The sequence below is a fragment of the Phoxinus phoxinus genome (genome assembly GCF_949152265.1).
Source record: "Phoxinus phoxinus genome assembly, chromosome: 3".
NCBI lineage: Eukaryota > Metazoa > Chordata > Actinopteri > Cypriniformes > Leuciscidae > Phoxinus > Phoxinus phoxinus.
In genome coordinates this window covers 3,520,508-3,546,156 of record NC_136878.1, presented here as the reverse complement: position 1 = coordinate 3,546,156, position 25,649 = coordinate 3,520,508, and the positions used below count along the sequence as shown (strand labels likewise).

The 25,649-nt window shown below is 41.3% G+C and overlaps 1 protein-coding gene and 1 long non-coding RNA gene across 2 annotated transcripts in view; both read left to right on the top strand.

Moving 5' to 3' along the window:
• Positions 1-25,649, top strand: part of LOC306995541 (cystatin-A5-like) — a 214,476-nt gene that overhangs the window by 154,473 nt on the left and 34,354 nt on the right. The window lies entirely within an intron of this gene.
• LOC306995495 lies at positions 7,355-8,568 on the top strand. Its single transcript, XR_013796872.1, has 3 exons — positions 7,355-7,491; positions 7,697-7,789; positions 8,270-8,568. It is a non-coding gene; the product is annotated as an uncharacterized lncRNA (long non-coding RNA).

Below are 25,649 nucleotides of genomic sequence, written 5' to 3'. Positions count from 1 at the left end.
ACGCACCTTACTTTTACCTGACGTAGCGTGGACGTTCCGAACAATTGAATCGCCGATAATCACAGCATCGCGTTCCGTTTCGCGAAGAGGGGAGAAGCGGTTCTGAGTGGAAATCTCGAAAACCGGGAGGGGCGGAGAGATTCTTCGCGTCTTCCGCTGCGAAACAACCCAAGCTTCGTGACGGTGCCTCGGAGCCAGGGTGTATGAAACTTGTGAGAACCGCCTTGGCGCACGGGACCAATGCTGAGAGACGCATGGTGTTGACGCAATCGGAGTCTGCGGATTATTAACTGATTTGTGTGCATCGACGCGAGATGTTTCAAGAGCTAAACGCCGGTCTCTTAGCTCGGCTTGTCTCTCTAAAAGGTCGCGGATCTGCTTCTCTACAGCTTCCAGCTCAGACTGCACCGCCTGCAGCTCGAATGTGTCCTCACCTGCACCAAAAGGTAGAAAACATAACGTTACATTTGATATATTCGCCATTTAACAGATGGACAGTAAGTTAGCAACAACGCTACCAGTGATGCTATCAATATTAACGCTAAGTTATAACTGAAATCTTGGATATAATCTGTCTTTTTAATGGTACGGGTGTGATGTAGACGCACGATAGGCGAGAAAATGTTCGTTTGTAAGTGAGTGTAAAGAAGACGCGCTCAGCCGTCCGACCCACAGGTGTAACGGACCGGTATTGGGTCAATCGGTTTGAGACACGTCTACTCAACAGTCCGCGTTGTAACTATGAGATTTTGAGCAGCAGTGCTTCTCAGTGAGTAAAAGTAGAAAATGTTCGTTTGTGAGTGTAAAGAAGACGCGCTCAGCCGTCCGACCCACAGGTGTAACGGACCGGTATTGGGTCAATCGGTTTGAGACGCGTCTACTCAACAGTCCGCGTTGTAACTACGATATTTTGAGCATCAGTGTTTCTCAGTGAAAAAAAGTAGAAAATATTAGTTGTAAGTGAGTTTAAAGAGAGAAAACCCGGATTTTGAATCAAATCGATGGAGCTCAAACACAAACAACGCGTTCAGGAAGTGACGTAACAGGAAGTCAAAAATGCTTCAGTCTGCAAGAATTGACCTCACAGCCCAGTCAATTCTCGGCCATCGACATGCAGTGGCTATCTGCTCGAAAGTAGTAAGTAAATGCTCCACATCATCGCCTTCGTTAAGCGGCTGTAGACGCGGCTCTGTCATAGCTCTCGGCTGTTCTACGACTTGACCAGGAACGGATGGTGACGCCAGAGCATCTACCTGCTCACTCTCTTGATTCGATGGGGTATATTGAAGCCTGGAAGGATGAACAGAAGCTGGTGTAGTTCTCGTATGTACCTCTTCCTGAAGAAGCGTGAACTGATGTTGAAGAATCTTCCATCTATTCTCCTGCCGCGCTGCCTCCTGATCGAGTCGTTTATCTCTCTCTTGCTGCATTTTCATATGTGCCCCGAACATGTCCCATAACTCTTCTACTGTAACATTCTGTGAGCCACCTGAAACTGACATATCCTCTGCATCAGCTCCTCCTGAAGCTGACGCCGCCATCTCATCACTCTTTACAGCTCTCTTTGGTCATATTTTGACCCATGAAGTAGGGAGGGAAAAAAATGCTCAAAAAAATCCCACCGCTGCCACCAATTGTGATAGATGTGACCAATAAAGGAAGAAGAACACGGAGGCAGCAGGCTACAGCAAACGCTTAGGGGTTTATTCTCCACAGAATGGGGGTAACAAAAGTAAAGCAACTGTTAACCCAACTGGGGTAAACCAAAGTATTTATAAAGAGAAAGAAAAACAAATAATAAAAAACAAACAAAAAAAAACTTAGTCACTGCATTTGCCTCTCACACATTTACAGAGGTCTAGGGACTACAGGACCTGTTCTCTCACAGAACACCACCCACTCATACAACACAATTAACAAACTTATGCATTGGTGGCCAGCACCAATTAACACAAAAAGGGGGATACACAAACACATAATGGCCATTATACACAATAAACAAATATGAAAACATCAAATATACACACACAAACACTTCAAATAATACAATCAAATGATTTAATTTTATAACTGTACTTCCTCTACATAAAAAAAAGGAAAAAAACACTAGATAGTCCTTGGAGACCCCCAGGGTAGAAACTGGAATGGTTGCCCGATCGTTGCCTGGAACCATATATATATACGTCTGAAGTTTCCGCCCGAACCCCTTTAGATGGTACACCAGCTCACAGGACTCAGACATAAACACAAAAGGAATGGTAAGAATAAACTCAGCAAACTAAACGTTAAAGAGTGTGCGCACTTAACTCCAAACGAAAGTTTAAATAAAGTTTATGAAACCAAAATAATGTTGTGCATTCTTACTGTAAACAAATTCCATTAAATAAAAAGATAAACCGACCTGTCCCCGGATCACCAACATCCGCCACAGTGACTATTTAAAATCCAAACCTGAAGCTTTTTCTTTACCGGGTCGAACTGCCGTCGTTTTGCGGTAAGAGCAGCGCTGAATCAGGGTAGATATGAATCTGTGATCCATTGTACAGAAGCTCATTTTTATCCCTTGAGAGTTTCAGAATCTTTAACTTGTCCTGGAAATTAATAAATTTAACCAGGATAGCGAGTCTGGTAAAGTTTAACTTATCAGAGAGAGGAGTAGGATGACACCGTTCAATGAATGGAGGAGCAGGGAAATTCTCTCCGCCTAGGAGCTGCGGTATCAGACCGCATAAAGCTGTAGATATCACTGCCCTCTGATTTCTCAGGCACAGAGATACACCGGAGGTTGGAGGCACGACTGCGATTCTCAGCAGCTTCAGTGCGATCAATCAGGAAGGAGTTTTCCTTTTCTAGTGTTTTAACTCGTTTTATCAGATCGCTCAGGTTTCAACTCACTCTCTGCTCAAGTTCTGTCACATGTTTACCAAGTATAGCAACAGAGTCTTCAATTTTGTTTAGGCTCTGATTGATAGTATCCAGTTTCGAGATGGGAAATCATCTCAGTTTTAATTTGCTGCATCCCTTCCCAAATAGTTTGAAGGGAGATTTGATCACAAGTCATCTTACGTTGACTCCACTACGCGTAGAAGTGAGCGTAAAAATATCCCACTAGTATTTTTAGAAAGACCTCAGATACCTTAAATTCTTGTCCGAAAATAAAAGTAGAAAGTATACCTCACATGAAACTTAGTTGACAAAAGTTTGAGTCCTATTTATCTGAATGCCTGTAATCAATCAGCCAAAACAGCTCAGACGATTTATCATATTACAAAACGGATTATTACATGTTGCATGAAATTCTTAACTTTGAAACTTCGTTACATTTTCAACATATTCCATCAAACTGGATTATTTGAGGAGCGTGCACTAATATTTTCACTTCCGTTGGTTTTGATCATTGTCTCAAGGACACATCCACAATAGTGGATATTTCCACTGGAACAGTTTCTCACAGGAACTCTCAAACACATAGGCCTACAGGCTGTTGCGTTCGGTTCCACTTTAAATCATAGAAATATACATCAGAATAGCATGACACTATTGTTCTTTGTTTCATTGTACATGGTTAATAATTACAAACCGAAATTGGTGTGTTTAAATGCAATATCTGATTAATTATACATTCACATTTAATCCTTTTAAAAGACGCTTTTATCCAAAGCGACTTACAAATGAGGAGAACAATAGAAGCAATCAGACCAATCAGGTGTTATACAGCAATAAATCACAACAATCCTGTGCCATGGGCACTGCCATTTGTAAAGATCTCATCTTTGGGTTGCTGTTCCCCTCCTGAAACGAAGCTTCGGACGTCACAGATCACGTGGTTATGGCAAAACGAATCAAGCTCCGATACACTGCTTCAATGTGAGAGATGTTTCATTTTTTTGATACAAGCTTCGAAGCTTTGGTACCAAACATCACATCACTATAGTCTTCACCACCCTCAAACGTAGAACGGATTCTGTCAGCCATTTCGGATCAAGCTCCAACCATTCAGAGTCACAACCCGGCTCTGTCAGAGATCCTTCACCTTCTGAGCCACCAGTCTCAAGCCTCCTCATCCCGAGAGCTACCTCCTGATCTGCCACCCAGATCTGTGCTCGCTCTACCATCAGAGGCCAGACTATCAGCCCCTGAACCATTTGATGGCAGTCCTGAGAGATGCAGAGGTTTCATTACCCAGTGTACACTGGCCTTCCCACTCCAGCCCAGCAGCTTTCCCACTGAAGGTAGTAGAGTGGCTTACATCATCACTCATTACTTTTGCATTGGACTGGGCTAAGATATATGTTCTGCTGCCTTGAGTTAAGTAAAGGTTCACAAAGTTACGAACGTCTCCTGTATTCAGGTATCGATTCTTACAGTCCAGGAAAAAAAAAAAAAAAAAAATTGTGTTTTAAATATTATTTATTCTTCTGAAGCAATATTCTCATCAGTGTTCAGTCAGCTTGACATATTTAAATCTGCATATTATGATATTTTAACCTTTATACAGGGCATTTTCTCTAATTGTTTAAATTGTTTTTAAATTCTTAATTTTCTTAATTAAACTTTTAATTAATTTTAAATTCTTAAATTTGATCAATGAATGTAATCAGAATAATAAGACACTATGGCTGTTACCAATCAAATTAAACAATTTACACTGAAAAATGACAACTGCATTAACATTAACTAAAAATCACATTTTCACTCGTGATGGTATTCAGCACTTCTGGCCGTGTGATGTTGCTTAACTATCATATTTATATCAACATTATTATATATTTTTACCGCAGTATGTTAACTGAGTTCAGTCCCGGTGTGGTGAAGTGCTGAAAGTGATGAGTCCCGGCTTAGGACCTCAGTACCGGATCTAAAACTGTTCCCGCGATTCTTAGTGTAAATCAAACCCCTTAATTCATGTAGCCTAATAATCTTTCATTTTTATCCTGATTATTTATATAGTTAAAGTGAAAGAAATTGCATTTTTAGGCCTGTGTTTTGTGACATTGTTATTAAGCAATAAGGAATATACTTTAATTTACTTTCATTTGTATGTTTCATTCATTTATATCTATGTAGGGGAGCGCGGGGCACAACCTAACGCGGGGCTAAATGTAACACGGACCTTTCATGTAGTTACTCAGGGTCACGCGGGTTGTGTTTACGATCTTTTTCTCTCGCTGCCAGAAGACGGTCTCCCGTGGATTTGTGAAAAGTTTTGGTAATATTTTGTGAAGATACGGGACAAAGAGTGTTTTGACACCATGTTAGTATTTTTTTTCATCATACGTATTTTTCTGTTTCTGAGTTGTGTGTCTACGTCACCAAATCTAACTTTATATTGCCGTAATCACTGTCTTGTTGGCTAAAACATGGCACCATTTTGAAACATGTCAGCAACTCCTAGCAACTGTTAGCTAGGTTTAAAATATTTTTTACACAGCGGGGTTAGTTGTAGCACAGTGTTACAACTAAGCCGCCAAGTGTTCACAATATTGTAGGCTATGGGATTTGTTTACTATATTGATCACTTGTTTATTTATTAAAAATATTGCCTGTTTTCATGTAATAAACACTTTAAAATGTGATTTTAAGCTTGTTTTTATTATTATTACTGTTACTATTAATAATAATAATAATTTTGCATGCAAAACTGTGCAGCCCTTTCCTATATCTCTATCCATGATATTGATCCATAATAGAAGGATGATTGGATGAGGGATGGATGTATGGATATCTATCTATACAGATGTACAAACAATATCAAACTATACAGATAAAATAGTACTGAATTATGTGTGTTACACACAAGTGTTACAACTAACCCCTCTGTCTGTTACAACTAACCCCGCATATGGGGTAAGTTGTAACATTTGCACTTCTGTCACTTTCAGTGCAACTGTACGAAAATGGAAGGTCCTAGAAAAAAACTTTAAGTGTTCATTTGTAGCAGAGATGTGTATGTTTCTTGTGTAAAAAAAATAATTAATCTAACCTAATTATTTTTTAAATAATTGAGCCAAAACCAAAATGCGTTAGGTTGTGCCCCGCTCTCCCCTATATTGAGTTGTCATAATTGATTTTGTTATTATTCATTGTTCCCCTTTACTGTGTCTCGGGCAGTGTTTGTTGTGTTGTAATGTGTTAAACTTAAATATATTATTTAAAAAAAGAAAATATTTTGAGCAATGTTATTTACTGTAAATTGTTGTAAATTAATATATTGGGTTTTTTTTAAGGATCTGTTTTGAAGATTGGAACAAAACGTTCCTACATAATGTCCCAAATTGTATTTTTTTTTTTTTTTTTTTTTACTGTAAAGCTGTTTTTAGTGTCTCAGTATCTTCAGTTTTATATTTTTCTTTGGAGTTGCATTTGCCGGTTGACATGTAGCCTACAGTGTCACGCCTAAAGGATTTCAAACTGTTTCTGATGAAACACTGAACGCAGCACACACTATTTGCATACGTTGTGAAATATATGTCAAAACGTCTTTGTTTTGTTTTTCTGGAAAAACGAGAAAACCTATATACATACGATGTATTTATTCACTTTGGTATTATTTATTGGTAAATTATACAAATTATAATCAAAGAATCCTGAGTGCACCCTTATTGTAAAGTGTTGCCAAAGTTTCTTCATGCACCATCGATGTCAATAAAGAACCTTTATTTTTAATAGTGTCGCGCTACTGTTGACAGAGAGATGATGCAAACCAGATTTGTAACATTATGCTTTTGTGGGTCAATTTTAAAGGGATAGTTTGTGCAAAAATAACAGCCTGGTCTCACCCCAAAACGTCATATACTGACAGGGTCTTGACCATACGTCAACATACGACGAAAAGGGTACCCCTATAACGTCAATATGAGACGCAGACATAAGCGCACCAGCAGCGCCTCCTAGCAGTACCCTAACGCATACCTAAACCCAACCATACCCGAATCGTCACATATGGACGTTAAAGGGTACCCTTTTCGTCGTAAGTTGCCGTATGGTCAAGACCCGTCAGTATGTGACGTTTTGGGGTGAGACTGTGTTAAAAATAACAATTCTTTCTGTCGCACTCATGTTGTTTCAAAATTGTGTGACTCATTCTGTGGAACATAAATCAAATTTGTCAATTATGTTTTTGTACACAATATAAGTCAAGGGGCGCCAATATTGGTTCAACTGGTTCCCGATGTTCTTCAGAATATCTTCTTTTCTGTTCCACAGAAGAAAGACAGTTTTTGAATATTTCACAACATCCCAAAGTGAAACTCCGCCTATTCATTCAGTCACTTTGATTTGATCAATAGAATTACAATGACGCCTGATGTCATGCGATTTTGGCAGCATAAATAGTGGATCAGAATCGATCTGTGAGACAGACTGCCTGATAATACAGTTTATTTCATCCCGGCTTTGATCACCATCACAATGACTACACCACCGCCATGCAGTGGAGAATGGAGCACAGAGGCGCCCGTCACTGAAGAGATGGAGAACATGTGCTTTAGGGTAGGAGACTGAAAATCACTTATGTTGTAAATGTGTTTTTGTTAAAATGATCTATTTTGATGCTGTAAAATGTGTTGGCGAAATTATTTGTTAAGAACTGTTTTACTTTTTACTTGAGATCAATAAACAAAATATTTTTAAAATAATAATATAAGAATGATTATAATAATATAGATGAATATAAAATGTGCATTTGTTTATTCAGGTAGCGAAGCAGGCTGGAGTCCATTTTGATGTTTTCATTCCTAAAACCTATATGGTTCAGATACTGTGTGGGGCAACAAACTTTCTGGTCAAGGTAAATGAGTGTTTTATATTGTTTTTATGGATTTTGAGCTTGATGTTTTCATCACTGAAATACTTCTGGCACAATTTGTATTTCCAATATCAACAAGCCAACTATAGTGTGTCCTAAACAGATGTGATGTGTCCAGTAATTTTTCTGTCCTCTCTGAAAGGTAAAATGAATCAAGTCACTATAAAGTTTCTCTGCATTTGTATAAGAGAAAACTTCTTAACTTTGTAGCATTGCTGGACACTCAAATCTCTGCAGTGGTCACTGTTGCAGAACTCGTAGAAATATGTTTGCTGTGTCATGGAAAATAAATGCGTTTAGCTCTCTATCAATGTGAAGAGAGTTTTACATGGAAGAGATCACTTAAAATCCAAGTGAATCTCTCTCTCTCTCACTCTCTCTCTCTCTCTCTCTCTCTCTCTCTCTCTCTCTCTCTCTCTCTCTCTCTCTCTCTCTCTCTCTCTCTCTCTCTCTCTCTCTCAGGTGAAGGTCGGAGTAGATAAGTGCCTTCATGTGATGTTATGTCGAGTTTTGGCCAGCGATAAAGTGCCTGAAGGGAGTGAACCTACTGAGACTGAAGAATGGGACCCGTCTGTGAAGGGAGTCCAGTACCCTAAAGCCCTCAGTGACCCACTGATCCCCTTTGAAGTTAAACACTAACCGCATGCAGAAAATAGTCGGTCTGATATAATAACAGACACACAATGAGCTGCCATACTGTATAGAGGAACTATTGAAAACTGTTTCATTCCTCAATAATAAACTCTTTATTCAAACCCTCAGTGCCTGTGTCAGTGTGTTTATATGAAGATGTGAACACCAGATTCACTTTACTAAAATTGTTTTATGCTGAAACAATAAGCATTAAAGCTGCAAGCAGCATTTATCGGGGTTCAAGCGGTTTAAGGCCTTTAAGCACATGCGTAATTTAGCAAGCATGTAAACACTTAGAAAAGTTAGGAAACCAAAAATAATTTATAAAAGATCATATAAGAGATTCAGTCAAGAATAATTTTATACAGACGTAAATAATGTATGTTGGATTGATGTTTATAAGGAAGTTCATCCTGATAATGCATTGTCAGCATTTGAAAGATTATTTCACCCTTTGGTGGACAAACACGCACCTATGAAAAATGTGCAGTGAAGAATGTTAGGTCACCATGGATTGTTAATGAGTTGAAAAACATTGTTTGAGAGAGATGTGGCAAAGGGTACAGCAAACAGAACTGGAACAAGGGGGATTGGGATGCATAGCAAATTAAGAAATCAAGTAACTAAAATGAATGACGGCAGAAGGAAAGAATGTTTTACTAAATTAAAATAAGTGAATGTAAATATGCTCTTTGAGATCTTCTCTCCAGAGGTGCATTTTATTGCTTTATTGCATTTGCAGGGGGGGTTATCTCAGCTTTTGTCTTAGCATTTTTATATTTTGTATTTTATATTTAAGGTGCGGGCCAACGTGCGCAAGACGTTACAGTGGGCTTTCTCTGGGTTCATCTAAACCGCCGTGTGGATGTTCCCCATTTGCTGTTTGCATTGTGTTTGCTATTTTTCTCAACTTCTATCAGACTCTTCGCCGTGATTATCACTCTAGCTTAACGTGAGGCGGGGCTGTCCCGAGTGTGTCTCGTCCATTGAACTGGCCAGCGCGCCTCATTGACTGTTTCAGCTCGCGTGCCGACGCGCTGCTGCTCAACCCCTCGTCCCGTCCTATTGTTTATTCGTAAATCCAATGTCACACGTCGGAGGCGGCACAATCCTAACAACCTGCGTACCCTTCCCATGTCTTCTAGTACTATCTTCTCTTTTCCTATTGGTCTCTGGAATTGCCAGTCCGCAGTTAACAAAGCTGATTTCATTACATCTATTTCTAGTCATTCAGGTCTCAGCCTTCTGGCCCTGACTGAGACCTGGATCAGACCTGAGGACACTGCCACACCAGCTGCGCTCTCCACTAACTTCACTTTCTCACACACCCCTCGTCTGACTGGAAGGGGTGGAGGTACCGGTCTGCTCATCTCAAACGATTGGAAATGTAATAATTTACCACCTCTGCGTAACAACAACTCATTTGAATCCCATTCTATTACCATCACTAGTCCTATTAAAATGCATTGTGCAGTTATATATCGTCCCCCAGGTCAGCTTGGCAGTTTCTTAGAGGAGCTTGATGTGCTACTCTCATCCTTCCCAGAAGATGGCACTCCTCTCATAGTTCTTGGAGACTTCAACATCCACCTTGAAAAACCTCAAGCTGCTGATTTCCACACTCTGCTTTCCTCATTCGATCTCAAACGAGTATCGACTGCGGCTACTCACAAATCGGGTAACAAACTGGACCTTTTTTACACAAGCTACTGCTCCACTGACCATACTCTTGTCACTCTTGCACACCTCAGATCACTTCCTCCTCACTCTCAACCTCAACCTGCCTCAGGACACAACACACACTCCTCCACAGGTCACCTTTCGGCGTAACCTACGCTCACTCTCACCCTCTAGTCTATCCTCTTTGGTCTCGTCCACACTTCCTCCACCAGACCAGCTCTCAGCACTAGATACTAACAGTGCAACTGATACTCTTTTCTCCACTCTAACATCCTGCTTGGACAACTTCTGCCCCCTTTCCTCCATGCCAGCCCGCGCCACTCCCTTTGCCCCCTGGTTATCTGATGTTCTTCGTGAACATCGTGCTAAACTCAGGGGTGCAGAGAGGAAGTGGCGCAAATCCAAAGATCATACTGACCTTGGTCTTTATCAATCCCTCCTCTCTTCCTTCTCTGCTAACATATCTACTGCTAAAATGACTTACTATCACAACAAAATTAACAATTCTTCTGACTCTCGCATGCTTTTCAAAACCTTCTCCTCCCTTCTTAACCCTCCTCCTCCTCCTCCTTCATCAACCCAAACAGCTGATGATTTTGCCACATTCTTCATAAACAAAACTACCACCATCAGCGGCCAATTTACTAATCCACAAATTAACACACACAGTTTACCAGCTAACACACACATTCTACCCTCTTTCTCCTTGCTTTCAGAGACCGACGTCTCCAAACTCCTCCTTTCCAATCGCCCTACTACCTGTCCGCTTGATCCTATTCCCACTAACCTACTTCAAGCTATTTCTTCCTCTGTTATACCCACACTCACACACATCATAAACACATCTCTTCACACTGGTACATTTCCCACAGCATTCAAGCAGGCTCGGGTAACCCCACTGCTTAAGAAACCCACTCTAAATCCAGCACATCTAGAGAATTACAGACCGGTATCCCTTCTTCCATTCGTCGCAAAAACACTTGAACGAGTTGTTTTCAACCAGATCTCCTCCTTTCTTACGCAGAACAACCTCTTGGACAACAATCAGTCTGGCTTCAAAAGCGGACACTCAACTGAGACTGCTCTGCTCTCAGTAATTGAAGCTCTGAGATTGGCAAGGGCAGCTTCCAAGTCCTCAGTTCTCATCCTGCTGGATCTGTCTGCTGCCTTTGACACAGTTAACCACCAGATCCTCCTGTCAATCCTAAAGATGAAGGGCATCTCGGGAACTGCACTCCAGTGGTTCAAGTCTTATCTCTCGGGTAGATCCTTTAGGGTGTCGTGGAGGGGTGAGGTGTCTAAGACCCAACATCTAGCCACTGGTGTGCCTCAGGGCTCAGTGCTTGGACCACTTCTCTTCTCAATCTACATGACATCACTAGGATCTGTGATTCAGAAACACGGCTTTTCCTACCACTGCTACGCTGATGACACACAACTCTACCTCTCATTCCAACCGGATGATCCGACGGTAGCCGCTCGCATCTCAGCCTGCCTGACAGACATTTCTGGCTGGATGAAGGACCACCACCTTCAACTAAACCTTGCGAAGACAGAGCTACTTGTAATCCCGGCTAACCCAGCACTTAATCACAACTTCACCATCCAGCTAGGCTCGTCATCCATAACTCCATCAAGATCAGCCAGGAACCTTGGAGTTGTAATTGATGACCAATTGAATTTCACAGACCACATCGCTAGCACTGCCCGGTCATGCAGATTTGCCTTGTACAACATCAGAAGGATCAGGCCCTTCCTATCAGAGCATGCTACACAACTCCTTGTTCAGGCGCTTGTTCTTTCCAGACTGGACTATTGTAATGCTCTCCTGGCTGGTCTCCCAGCTTGCACTGTCAAACCTCTGCAACTGATCCAGAATGCTGCAGCCAGAGTGGTCTTCAACGAGCCGAAGAGAGCACACGTCACTCCTCTCCTCACGAAATTGCACTGGTTGCCGGTTGCCGCTCGCATCAAATTCAAGTCACTGACGTTTGCCTACAGAACAACCACTGGCACTGCTCCCCTGTACCTGAACTCATTACTTCAGACTTATGTGCCATCCAGAAACTTGCGCTCTGCAAGTGAGCGGCGTCTGGTGGTACCATCTCAAAGAGGCACGAAATCTCTCTCTCGGACCTTTACCATGACTGTTCCCTGCTGGTGGAATGATCTGCCTAACTCAGCCAGAGCTGCTGAATCTGTAGCCATCTTTAAGAAACTGCTGAAGACGTATCTTTTTCGGCAGCACTTGAGCACTTGATCCAGTACTACTAACACTAACACTTTCTTATCTATTCTATAAAAAAAAAAAAAAAAAAAAAAAAAAAAAAAATGCGTTGGATTGTACTGTGAAGGGTTGTACTTGATTGTACTCAAGTGCACTTACATACTGTAAAAAAAAAAAAATGCGTTGGATTGTATTGTTCAAGATTGTACTTGATTGTACTCAAGTGCACTTACATACTGTTGTCCTACTGCTAGTTTAATTGCTTCTATTGTTTCTCATTTGTAAGTCGCTTTGGACAAAAGCGTCTGCTAAATGAATAAATGTAAATGTAATGTTCAGCGCGTGCTCCATCAGCTGGGCCGTGGACTGCCTGTGGGCCGTTGGCGCGGTACATCATCGACGGTGTTGTGAGTAAATAAATTGAGCCATAAGCCTCCAGTGGCGCCCAAGTACTAGAACCGCCACTTAACTGTCACCAGCTCTTCTACATTTTGTTTCCTTTAGTTTATATTTTTCTGTGAGTTCACTGTTTGTGGACTATATATATATATATATATATTATTTCCCATTGATTTGTGTTTTGCTAGATATGTTATCCATATATCCATTTGGTGTGACATATTTGGTGTGACAAAGTTTATTTATAGCCGCGTTTCCACCGCGGGAACTTTCCCCAGGAACTAGGAACTTTGGGCTGGTACTCGATGTGTTTACACCGCAGGAACCGGGGTCTAAATGAAGTTCCGGGTAAATATTTCCCCCTCCGAAAGTCCCTGCTCGCGAGGTAGTACTTTTACAAAGTTCAGGAACTTTCGGGGGTGGGACTTGCGTGCTGAACATGCTGATTTGTTGTGTTCACGCCGCATTTTGATTGGATGACTCCACGCAGCATTCTATTTTAACCGGCATTTTTAAAAATCTATTGCGTTTGGTGGCTTCATGCAGTAAGAGTTGTCTGTCTGCAAATATGGAATTAAAAATAAAATAAAAAAGATAACACAGCTGGACCGACGACGAGGTTCAGGCTTTATTAAGCGTATTTGTGTAACAGGAAATTTTCTGCGCGTTCGTCCCAGCCATCTCACGGTCAATGTCCGCATCGTCTAATTTTATATCTAGCTTTCTGAACACACTTTAGTATCAGTGCTCGTCTCTTTTCTGCCGTTTTGTTAATTACCTCGTTAGTAAACCAATACATCACAAACAACTGCAGTACAGTTTGAATCTCCTCCATACTTATTAAAAATGTGGCGCTCAAAACTGATTACTGTCCATCGCAGACTGGGAGGAGCAGTCGCGCGCAGTTTATAATCTTCCTGGTACTTTAGACCGCGGTGTAAACGCAGAAAGCAACCGGTCTGGGGCAAAAAAGTTCCTGGGAAAAAAGTTCCTGGGACAAATTGTTCCGGGTAATTTCGGTGGAAACGCGGCTTATGTGCATGTTTCTTGTGTGGATAACCTGAGGGCAGGTGTTCAGTGCACCATTGTTGGCTGCTTTGCCCATTTCCGTCCACCCAGTATTGTAGGGTGATCAGACGCGACTCCTTGATTTGATGAGCCAAATTGATGTGGTGAACTCTTTTAAAATTGTGTCTTAAATGGCCAGCTGCTCTGTTTAAATGTTTTAGATATTGTGTGTGTTTTTTGTTATTTTCTTTTTTCTCTCTCTCTTCAGAAGTGGGGCATCCAGTAGCAGAGAATTAAGCGTCTTTTCCCGATTGTGGTGGTGGGTTCTTTTGCCTGAATGCTGTGTTCACAGAGTGTGCAGTGAGTGTGCACGTATGATCGCTATATCTGTTCTGTTAAGGCGAGCCAGCGACCCATTCTGAAGTGAGCGTCCGTATCATTTTGTGCTTAGCTTACTTTTTTTTAGTGGTGTTGTCTTGAATAAAATTTAATATGTTTTTATTGAGAAAATAAAGCTTTGTACTATTTTTCTACACATCCATGTCTGATATCTGACTCTGATCAACGAACCTCTGAGCCTTAGTTAATCAAAGGGCATTTTCCCCTGAAAGAGGCCCCCGGGTGGCGTAGTCGGTGACTCTCTTAAGTCTTTAGTGTACCTCTAGTCAAAGCTGCCACACTAGCATTCATATTTCATTACTAAAATCATGAAATAATAATAGGAAAAATTACTCTGAGACTTGTTTAACCACAAATCACCACAACATGATTTTGTTTTATTAAAAAGATTCAGAATAATACAAAGACAAAAATTCTATAAGGCAATAAAATTCCAAAGGGAAAAATAGCATAAATGCATGAAAGTCTTCACCCGAATTGTGGCCCCGAAAAAAACCCCTCCAAGGCTTTTTATACTTAACCCTGATTGTTGGGCCGCCTTCTATCTATGGGCCGTCACCCTATTATAATGAATTCCCTTATAAGGTAATGCTTGGGACTTATCCTAGTCCCTTCATTAACGTAAGCTTGCAAAAAGCACGTATTCAACTTATCTATATATCTTTTCACATTTATCTTTATGCAGCACACACAAAAAGCTCTATATCGAAATTTCCCTTTTGACCTCGCCTTTGACCTCTCTTTGACTTCACACTTTTTTATCTCTGAAGCAAGAGATGCTCAGAGTTATCTTCAGAAACATATGTGGTTTCAACACCCTTATGTCATATACATGTCCTATACATTATCCTTAATTTCGTAGGCCAAGCTCAAACTAAGCCTTAAGTAGTTTGAGCTTGCCCTGCAAATTCAACACATCTTCATTTGAACATTTTATTTAATTTTTAACCATAAGACTGTATACAATGTCTATTATCATCTTCTTTAATTGGTCAACTTGTCTGTTCTGACTCCTGTCAGTGTCAGTGCTTTGTTAATGTTATGTGGCGCCATCTGGTGGTATTTGGAGTCATTGCACTTGTAAGGAGATCGTCAACAGGTGTACATGCAGACTGAATGCTCCACCACCAGCGTTATTTGTCTATCCTTGGAATAGATCCATCAGTGAGTATGGTCGCTCAGTTGTTTAAGTAGTTAAAACATATGTAGATGTTCTACTACTGTTGTTTAAAAGCATTTATTTTCAGTGAAAATCGGGTTAATGCTAATCGTGATGCTAACTGTTAGCATGGAGTTAGCTGGGCTATATATACAGAGTTAGCAGGCTGTTATGCCTCATTTATGATTATTCATTGCCTGTGTTTTTATTTAGGCTATTTACTTATGTTCTTTGAGTGTATCATATTGTAATATGTGCTGTGCTTATTATATTTATGTTGCACATATTTGACTGTAACAGTGTTTATTTTATAGTGTATTGCAGTTTTACAAAAAAGAAAACAACCAAGATTTCAGTAAAGAAAACACTCAACCTGGAGTCAAGCCTACTGAGTCTTATTGTTGATGTTCGCTATCTGTCTAACAATACAGTGACGTATCTGCCAGGACAGAATAGTAAAATGATGCACACACAGCGGGAATAGACAACAAATAACGTTGTGAACAGCACTCAAAGGCATAAACCTACAGACTCATTCAAGATATTGCAAAGATGAGTGACAACGATGATGGAACACGTCAGTCTCAGATGCAGACAAGGTCTAGAGTCTCCTCTTCTCTCAAGTCCTCCAGAGCCTCAACTCGGACATCTGTCAGCGCCGCTGCAACGAGGGCAAGGGCCAAGGCAGAAGCAGCAAAAATAAAGGTGTCTTACGCAGAGAAGGAGGCAGTCATCATGAAAGAAAAGGTAATCATAGAGGCCAATCTTCATGTGCTGCAACAAGAGAAGGAAGCTGCAGCAGCATCAAAAGAGGCAGCAATATATGAAGAGGCAGCAGCAGCTGAACAAATGGAAAGAGACCCTCTTGGTGAGTTTCAGGATTTGACTTTTGAAGATCCAACAAAACAAAAATTACAAACCCATTGCAGAGGAGCGCTACGCACCTCCACCTACCCATAAGACTCCTTATATCCCAAACAAATACCCAGCCGCTAACTTTCCAACACCCAATCGGGCCCAGTACAAGATATACTCACCATCAACTCCTCAGACCGCTGACCTAGCCCAGTATCTGGTGAGAAAGGAAATGGTTGGCTCTGGGCTCCTTGCCTTTGATGACCGTCCAGAAAACTATTGGGCATGGAAATCGTCTTTCCTAGCAGCGATAAGGGAGCTAAATCTATCTGACCAGGAAGAGCTTAACCTCCTTGTAAAATGGCTTGGGCCGGAGTCATCAGCACAAGCCAAGCGGTTAAGGTCAGTGCATGTTAACAATCCTAGAGCAGGTGTGTATATGATATGGCAGCGCTTGGAAGAGATGTATGGAAGCCCAGAGGTTATTGAAAATGCCCTACTGAGAAGACTAGAGACCTTCCCAGTCATCTCTAACAGAGACGTACACAAGCTCGTTGAATTAGGTGACTTACTAAGAGAGCTAGAAGCTGCTAAAGCGGAGGGATACTTGCCTGGACTCGCATATCTAGACACATCAAGAGGTGTTAATCCAATAGTGGAGAAGCTTCCTTTCTCCCTCCGGGACCGCTGGATAGGGCAGGGATCCAAATACAAGGAGGATTTTCATGTCCCCTTCCCACCATTCAGCTTTTTTTGTCAACTTCATATGTTCCCAGGCAAAGACCCGTAACGACCCCAGTTTTGCATTTAGTCTCTCCTCTACCCCAAGCCACGCCAAAGTCGAAAGGTCACCAAAATACCTACCCAGAACAACAGTGACAGTCAGAAAAATGGCAGTCACTGCTACAACTACCTCTCCACAGGCTAATGCAGCTGCCAAGGATGAACCGGATAAGCAGTGTCCCATACATAATAAACCACACCCGCTATCAAAATGTCGTGGGTTTCGAGGAAAACATACTTGAAGGAGAATTTAATCTGTTTTCGATGTTGTGCCAGCACCAAGAATATGACCAAAGGTTGCAGGACCACACTTAAATGTAATGAGTGTGAAAGCGACAGACACATATCGGCGATGCATCCTGGAACTGCCCCTTGGTCGCTTGGTGAGCAGCTGCAGCACGCAATAAATCACATTTGAAAATAAAATGTAAACGATAAATCACATTTGAAAATTCTGCTGGCTACTGTATACAGGCCACCAGGGTACCATACAGACTTTATCAAAGAATTTGCGGACTTTCTATCAGAATTAGTATTGGCTGCAGATAAAGTACTAATTGTTGGTGATTTTAATATACACATAGATAATGAAAAAGATGCATTGGGATTGGCATTTAAGGACATTGTAAACTCAATTGGAGTTAGACAACACGTGTCAGGACCGACTCATTGCCGTAATCATACTCTAGATCTAATACTATCACATGGAATAGATGTTGATGCCGTTGAAATACTGCAGCAGAGCGATGACATCTCAGATCATCATCTAGTCTCGTGTAAATAACATTTAGCCAAGGCTGCAAAGCCGACTCCGTGTTATAAATATGTTAGACCTATCACTTCTGCCACTAAAGATTGCTTTATCAATAATCTTCCTAATCAGTTTCATCATCTCAGCATCCCGGACAGCTTAGAAGAACTTGATATTGCAACAGAAACTTTTAACTCTCTCTTTTCCAGCACTTTAGACACAGTTGCTCCGTTGCACTTAAAGAAGATTAAAGAACATAGTCCAACGCCGTGGCACAACGAGCACACTCAGGCCCTTAAGAGAGCAGCCAGAAAAATGGAGCGCAACTGGAAGAAAAAAAAAACTAGAGGTGTTTCGGATTTCATGGAAGGAGAGCTCGATTGCTTACAGAGAGGCTTTAAAAGCTGCTAGATCTGCTTATTTTTCAACACTATTAGAAGAAAATAAACATAATCCTAGGTATTTATTTGAAACAGTGGCTAAACTAACGAAAAAGAAAGCTTCAAGCCCAGAAGTTTCCAAGCAACACAGCAGTAATGACTTTATGAACTTCTTCACTTATAAGATCGATAATATCAGGGACAAAATTATAACTATGCAACCGTCTTATACAGTATCGCATCAGGAAGTGCATTGTAGTCTCCCTGAGGGAAAATTTGATTCATTCATTGCTATAGGAGAGGAAGAATTTTGCAAACTCGTCAAATCATCTAAATCGACAACGTGTATGTTAGACCCTATACCGACTAAGCTGCTGAAAGAGATGCTTCCAGATGTCATAGATCCTCTTCTTAATATCATTAATTAATCTTTGTCTCTAGGATACGTACCAAAATACTTTAAGCTAGCTATGATTAAACCGCTTGTTAAAAAAACGCAACTTGATCCTACAAAACTAGTCAATTACAGGCCGATCTCTAATCTGCCTTTTCTGTCAAAGATATTAGAAAAAGCAGTATCCTCACAACTGTGTTCTTTTCTTGAAAGAAATGATATCTGCGAGGATTTTCAGTCCGGATTTAGACCGTACCATAGTACCGAGACAGCTCTCGTTAGAGTCACAAATGATTTGCTCTTATCATCCGATCGTGGTTGAAACTCTCTAATAGTATTACTTGATCTTAGTGCTGCATTTGACACCATTGACCACAACATCCTTTTAAATAGACTCGAACATTATGTTAGCATTAGTGGAATTGCACTAGCATGGTTTAAATCATACTTTTCTCTGACGCTTCTACTATGGCAATAGCGGCTGTAGGCTATCTGCGTGTCTGATGGAAAATGGCATGTAGGGTTTGTAATGGGAAAAACAAAGCTGGCTCCTTACCCCATGCAAACTGTGCCACGCCTGGAGTTGTGTGCCGCAGTCTTGGCAGTTGAACTGGCAGAACTGATCCAATCTGAAATAGATGTAGAGTTGAAAGCTGTCAGGTTCTATACAGACAGTCGTGTCGTGCTGGGCTACATTCACAACAGTTCAAGAAGGTTCTATACCTTCTTGAGTTTGCATGGGGTAACATGACAATCTGGGCCTCAGGTCAGGAAGCAGACAGACTGGCTTAACTGACCGTCTGCTAGCGGCCTCCTGTCACCAAGGTCAGCTAAATCCCATCACATAGAGCCTCTTTCACCTAGATATCATCATATAGAGACTGTGTCTGTTCCCCGAACTTGGAATATCTGAGCGAATATCTGAGCGTTATCAGTTTGTAGCAGTAAATGAAGAGATGTCTTATCAATCACAAGTTCAGTATGGCGTACCACAAGCCTCAGTACTAGGACCGCTGCTGTTCACTCTGTACATGCTACCATTAGGAGATATCATTAGGAAACATGGAATTAGCTTTCACTGTTATGCCGACGATACTCAGCTGTATATTTCTTCAAAACCTAACGAAACCTACCAATTCACAAAATTAACGGAATGCATAGCTGATATAAAAAATTGGATGACTAGTAATTTCCTACTTCTAAATTCAGAAAAAATAGAGATTCTAATTATTGGACAAAAAACATCCACACGTAATAACCTAGAATACTGTCTAACACTTGATGGCTGCTCTGTTAAGTCTTTGTCGTCGGTTAGGAACCTGGGTGTGCTCTTTGATACCAATCTTTCATTTGAAAGTCATGTGTCTAGTATCTGTAAAACCGCTTTCTTCCATCTTAAAAATATATCTAAATTACGTCATATGCTCTCAATGAATAATGCAGAACAATTAGTTCATGCGTTTATGACCTCAATGCTAGATAATTGTAATGCTCTACTCGGTGGTTGCCCTGCACGCTTAATAAACAAACTACAGCTGGTCCAAAACGCAGCAGCTCGAGTTCTTACCAGAACCAGGAAGTATGACCATATTAGCCCCGTTCTGTCAACACTGCATTGGCTGCCTATTAAACATCGTATAAATTTTAAAATATTGCTGATCCCTTACAAAGCACTAAATGGTTTAGCTCCACAGTACTTAAGCGAGCTCTTAACGCATTATAGTTTTTCACGTCTACTTCGATCTCAAAATTCCGGCCAGTTAATAATACCTAGAATATCAAAATCGACTGCTGGCGGTAGATCCTTTTCCTATTTAGCACCAAAACTTTGTAACAGTCTTCCTAACATTGTCCGGGAAGTAGACACACTCTGTCAGTTCAAATCTAGACTAAAAACACATCTCTTCGGCCTAGCATACACATAACACATTATAGACTTATATAATTCAATGTTAGGCTGCATAGTTTAGAACAGCCGGGACCGGGAACACTTCCCGTAAATCCTGATGTAGCCTACTTGGTACATTATAAGAAGGATGGCGTCTACGCTAATATTAGTCTCTCTGTCTATCCCAAGGTTTATCGCTGTCCACCGGAACCAGGCCGTATCCAGATCTGATGAAGGACCAGCGCCAGGACATGACGACGCCGCTGACCTGAAGTGTCAACCAGTCTCTCCTCCTCTCCACTCCGACTTCAACTAACCGGAACTGGACAAATACTCTGATTCATTCTGACCTTCTGACCTGTAATGCTCCTAAATCATAATCATACACTGTTCGCTTGTTGGCCAGAGGAGAACTGGCCCCCGACTGAGCCTGGGTTCTCCCAAGGTTTTTTTTCTCCATTCTGTCACCTGATGGAGTTTTGGTTCCTTGCCGCTGTTGCCTTACCTTCTGGCTTGCTTAGTTGGGGACATTTAATATTCTAATCTGTCTTAAAGGTGGACGATGATGAAATTGTTTTTTGTATTATTTTCATGTTATCACTGTGAAGGTGCTTTGATACAATCTGTATTGTAAAAAGCGCTATATAAATAAAGGTGACTTGACTTGACTTGACTATACCTATGTAGCTAACCGAGTAACTCGCATTCGGAGCTCCACCAAACCAACACAGTGGCAGTACGTGCGAACCGATGAAAACCCTGCAGACCATGGAACCAGGCAGATTCCAGTGGCTTACCTGGCCTCATCCAGTTGGTTACTTGGCCCTCAATTTCTCTGCCAGCCAAACACACGTCAAGAGGATGAGGCAGAATCGTTCGAGCTAGTGCAGCCAGATTCAGACAAAGACATTCGGCCTGAAGTCACCTCTCTTGCAACCAAAGTCACAGAGCAGTCTCTTGAATCACAAAGATTCGAAAACTTCTCTACCTGGAAGAGTCTAGTAAGAGGCATGACACGTCTCATTCATGTAGCAAAGTCATTCTCCGGTGAGATTAAGAATGATGAATGTAAGGGATGGCATCAATGTCGGCAGCCACTCACCACAGAGCGCGGTCAAGACAAGACAAGTATACTCAAGGCAGTGCAAGAGGATGTGTATCAGGAGGAGCTAAAATGTCTAACTCAGGGCATCGCAGTTAACCACCAAGGCCCTCTTATAAAGTTGGATCCTTTCCTTGACGAGAATGAACTGCTTAGAGTGGGAGGTCGGATACACAAAGCAGATCTGGAAGATCAAGAGAAATACCCACTAATCCTTCCAGCTGGACATCATGTAACCACTCTCTTAGTCAGGCACTATCATGATAAAGTGGCACACCAAGGTCGCCACTTTACAGAGGGTGCACTACGTGCCGCTGGAGTCTGGATAGTAGGAGGGAAGAGGCTCATATCCAGCATCATATTCAAATGTGTCATCTGTAAGAAGTTGAGGGGCAAGCCTGAAGTTCAAAAGATGTCTGATCTACCCACTGACAGGTTGGCTATGGACCCGCCTTTCACCCATGTAGGACTTGATGTTTTTGGTCCATGGAATGTTGAAACCCGGCGGACACGAGGTGGTGCTGCTGAGAGCAAAAGGTGGGCTGTCATTTTCAGTTGCCTAAGTACGAGAGCCGTCCACCTGGAAGTCATTGAGTCTATGTCGACCTCAAGCTTCATCAACGCCTTGAGGCGCTTCCTGTCCATACGGGGACCTGTCAGACACCTCAGGTCAGATAGAGGTACCAATTTTATTGGTGCATGCAGAGAGCTTCAGATTAACACTGGCGATCCTGAGGTCAAGAACTACTTGCAAGACCAGGGCTGTACATGGACCTTTAATGCACCTCATTCTTCACACATGGGAGGAGCTTGGGAGAGATTGATAGGAGTGGTTAGACAGATTCTAGATGCGCTGCTGGTGAAGGATGGTGCTACCAGACTTACCCATGAAGTCCTAACAACCTTGATGGCTGAGGTTATGGCCATTGTGAATTACAGACCACTGGTCCCAATCTTGTATGATGCAGAGATACCTGAAATACTCTCGCCTGCCATGTTACTAACCCAAAAGGCAAGTGTTACTCCCGCTCCCCCAGGGGATTTCAAATTGGACCACCTATGCAAGGGACAGTGGCGCCAGGTCCAGAGCTTGGCGGACTCCTTCTGGAAAAGGTGGAGGCTGGTGTACTTAGCAACTCTTCAGCCTCGGAGAAAGTGGACCAAGGAGAAGCATAATCTCCAGGACGGTGACGTTGTACTGATAAAGGATATTCAAGCAAGACGCAATCAGTGGCCTCTCGGATTGATCGTTGAGGCCATTCCCAGCTCTGACAGCAGAATCCGCAAGGTTATGGTGTAACCTTTAAACACATTCAAGGGACACCTTCAAGGGACAATTAAGGAGTATCTTACACTCTAAAAAATGCTGTGTTGTTTTAACCCAATTTTGGGTCAAATATGGACAAACCCAGCCATTGGGTTACATTTTTAAATTGCATTTTTGATCCAACGTTTGGGTTTGTCCATATTCGACGCAAAATTGGGTTAAAACAACACAGCATTTTTTAGAGTGTAGACCAATTAGTGATGTTGTGTTACTGATACCAATAAGAAAAGAGTAGATGGTGGTATAACATAATTATACCAAGCGGGGAGTGTTCTGACTCCTGTCAGTGTCAGTGCTTTGTTAATGTTATGTGGCGCCATCTGGTGGTATTTGGAGTCATTGCACTTGTAAGGAGATTGTCAACAGGTGTACATGCAGACTGAATGCTCCACCACCAGCGTTATTTGTCTATCCTTGGAATAGAGCCATCAGTGAGTATGGTTGCTCAGTTGTTTAAGTAGTTAAAACATATGTAGACGTTCTACTACTGTTGTTTAAAAGCATTTATTTTCAGTGAAAATCGGGTTAATGCTAATCGTGATGTTAACTGTTAGCATGGAGTTAGCTGGGCTATATATACAGAGTTAGCAGGCTGTTATGCCTCATTTATGATTATTCATTGCCTGTGTTTTTATTTAGCCTATTTACTTATGTTCTTTGAGTGTATCATATTGTAATATGTGCTGTGCTTATTTTTATGTTGCACATATTTGACTGTAACAGTGTTTATTTTATACTCTATTGCAGTTTTACAAAAAAGAAAACAACCAAGATTTCAGTAAAGAAAACACTCAACCTGGAGTCAAGCCTACTGAGTCTTATTGTTGATGTTCGCTATCTGTCTAACAATACAGTGACGTATCTGCCAGGACAGAATATTGTCTGATAATTTTTATGAACTGTTGTGCATGATGAGTCGGTTCGTAATGAGGGGGTTGAGTCCTAGTGGAAGATCTTTGACAGAGCCTTTCTCTTCTATACTTCCTTGCTTATTTTTCAGATATGTGTATTAGTTATCAGGAGAGTTTTGGTGTCATTAGTGACATTTGGACTGATAAAACGATCATCTGTAATCATGAAAAAACTTGCATAATTACCAAAACAATGTTCCTCCACAAGTAATCTGTGCTTCTACTGTTAGAGGAGCAAAAGTCACATAATGTGTTTAAATATTATTCAGCATTTGCCAATATTTGGTGTATAATGATATTTCTGCATCTGCTTTGAAATGGTGCACACATGAGTAACTGCAGAACACACACTTCTAGAGCAAATACAAACCGATAACTCTCCAGATGTTGATTCATTTGACAACATACTTTACAGCGAAAAGGACGCAACGGGGTAAGTTTGTAGCTTAAACTTTATTTGTTTAAAGGTTGCATGAAGTTTCAGGGCTTTACAGGGCCCAACGTCTGAGAAAACATTCACAATTCCCAGCAGGTGTTTCTGTGGCTTTGAGCTGAATATTGACTCAACCGCTCCATCTAGTGACCAACATCTACAGAAACAGCCCATAATCTATTTCTGCTGTGAGCCTTCTTTAAAACAATGTATCTAGAGAGAATATCCAAAAGAGTTCCCTTGATATTTAAATAATCAAGGCATGTTTTCCAATGACATCTTTTGACCTAACACAAAGTATTATTGCAGGAAAGTCATAGCCAGTTTTGCCCAGCTCTGTGCGGTCGTATAGTTATTCAACCCAACATCTTCCAGCTCAATGATCCTGACAAAGGTACATCTCTTCCACAGATATGTCACTTCACAAATAAGTGTTAAATGAATGAAAAGGATATATATATATATATATATATAGACTATAATTTTATTTATAATTGTATTTTTTTATATTATAAAAAAATTAATATTATAATATTTTATGAATTATAATATTCAGTTTTATTTATGAATGAATGAATGAGGCATTTATATAGCGCTTTTCATATGTACTACTGTACACCAAAAGTGCTTTACAATTATCAGGGGATCTCTCCTCAACCACCACCAGTGTGCAGCATCCACTGGGATAATGTGACGGCAGTCCCAGTACAACGGCGCCAGTGCGCTCACCACACACCAGCTATAGTGGAGAGGAGAGAGAGTGATACAGCCAGTTCAGTGGATGGGGATTTTTAGGAGGCCATGATTGGCAAGGGCCAGAGGGTGTAATGTGGCCAGGGCACCGGGGTTACACCCCTACTCTTTACAAGAAGTGCCATGGGATTTTGAATGACTACAGAGAGTCAGGACCTCGGTTTTACATCTTATCCAAGGGACGGTGCTCTTTTGACAGTAAAGTGTCCCCGTCACTACACTGGGACGTTAGGACCCACACAGACCACAGGGTGAGCGCCCCCTACTGGCCTCACTAACACCTCTTCTCTTCCAGCAGCAACCTGGTTTTCTCAGGAGGTCTCCCGTCCAGGTACTAACCAGACTCAGCCCTGCTTAGCTTCAGTGGGCAACAGTCTTTCAGATCAAGTTCAGTCTTGGGCTACAGGGTGATATAAAATTGCAAGATAACAAGCATGTTTATGACCTGATAATACAAAGAAGAAACAGAATTTATGGACTGAAGAAGATTGATGATGTCTTTTTGTTTTGTTGTTTTTTGGTATGTTTATAATGCTAACTCAATTTAAATTTATTTAACAATATTTAATTTTATTTGTTTCAATAATTAAATAATTCAATAAACTTCAACATCCACCTTGAAAAACCTCAAGCTGCTGATTTCCACACTCTGCTTGCCTCATTCGATCTCAAACGAGTATGATCTCAACACGCACTCCTCCACAGGTCACCTTTCGGCGTAACCTACGCTCACTCTCACCCTCTCGTCTATCCTCTTTGG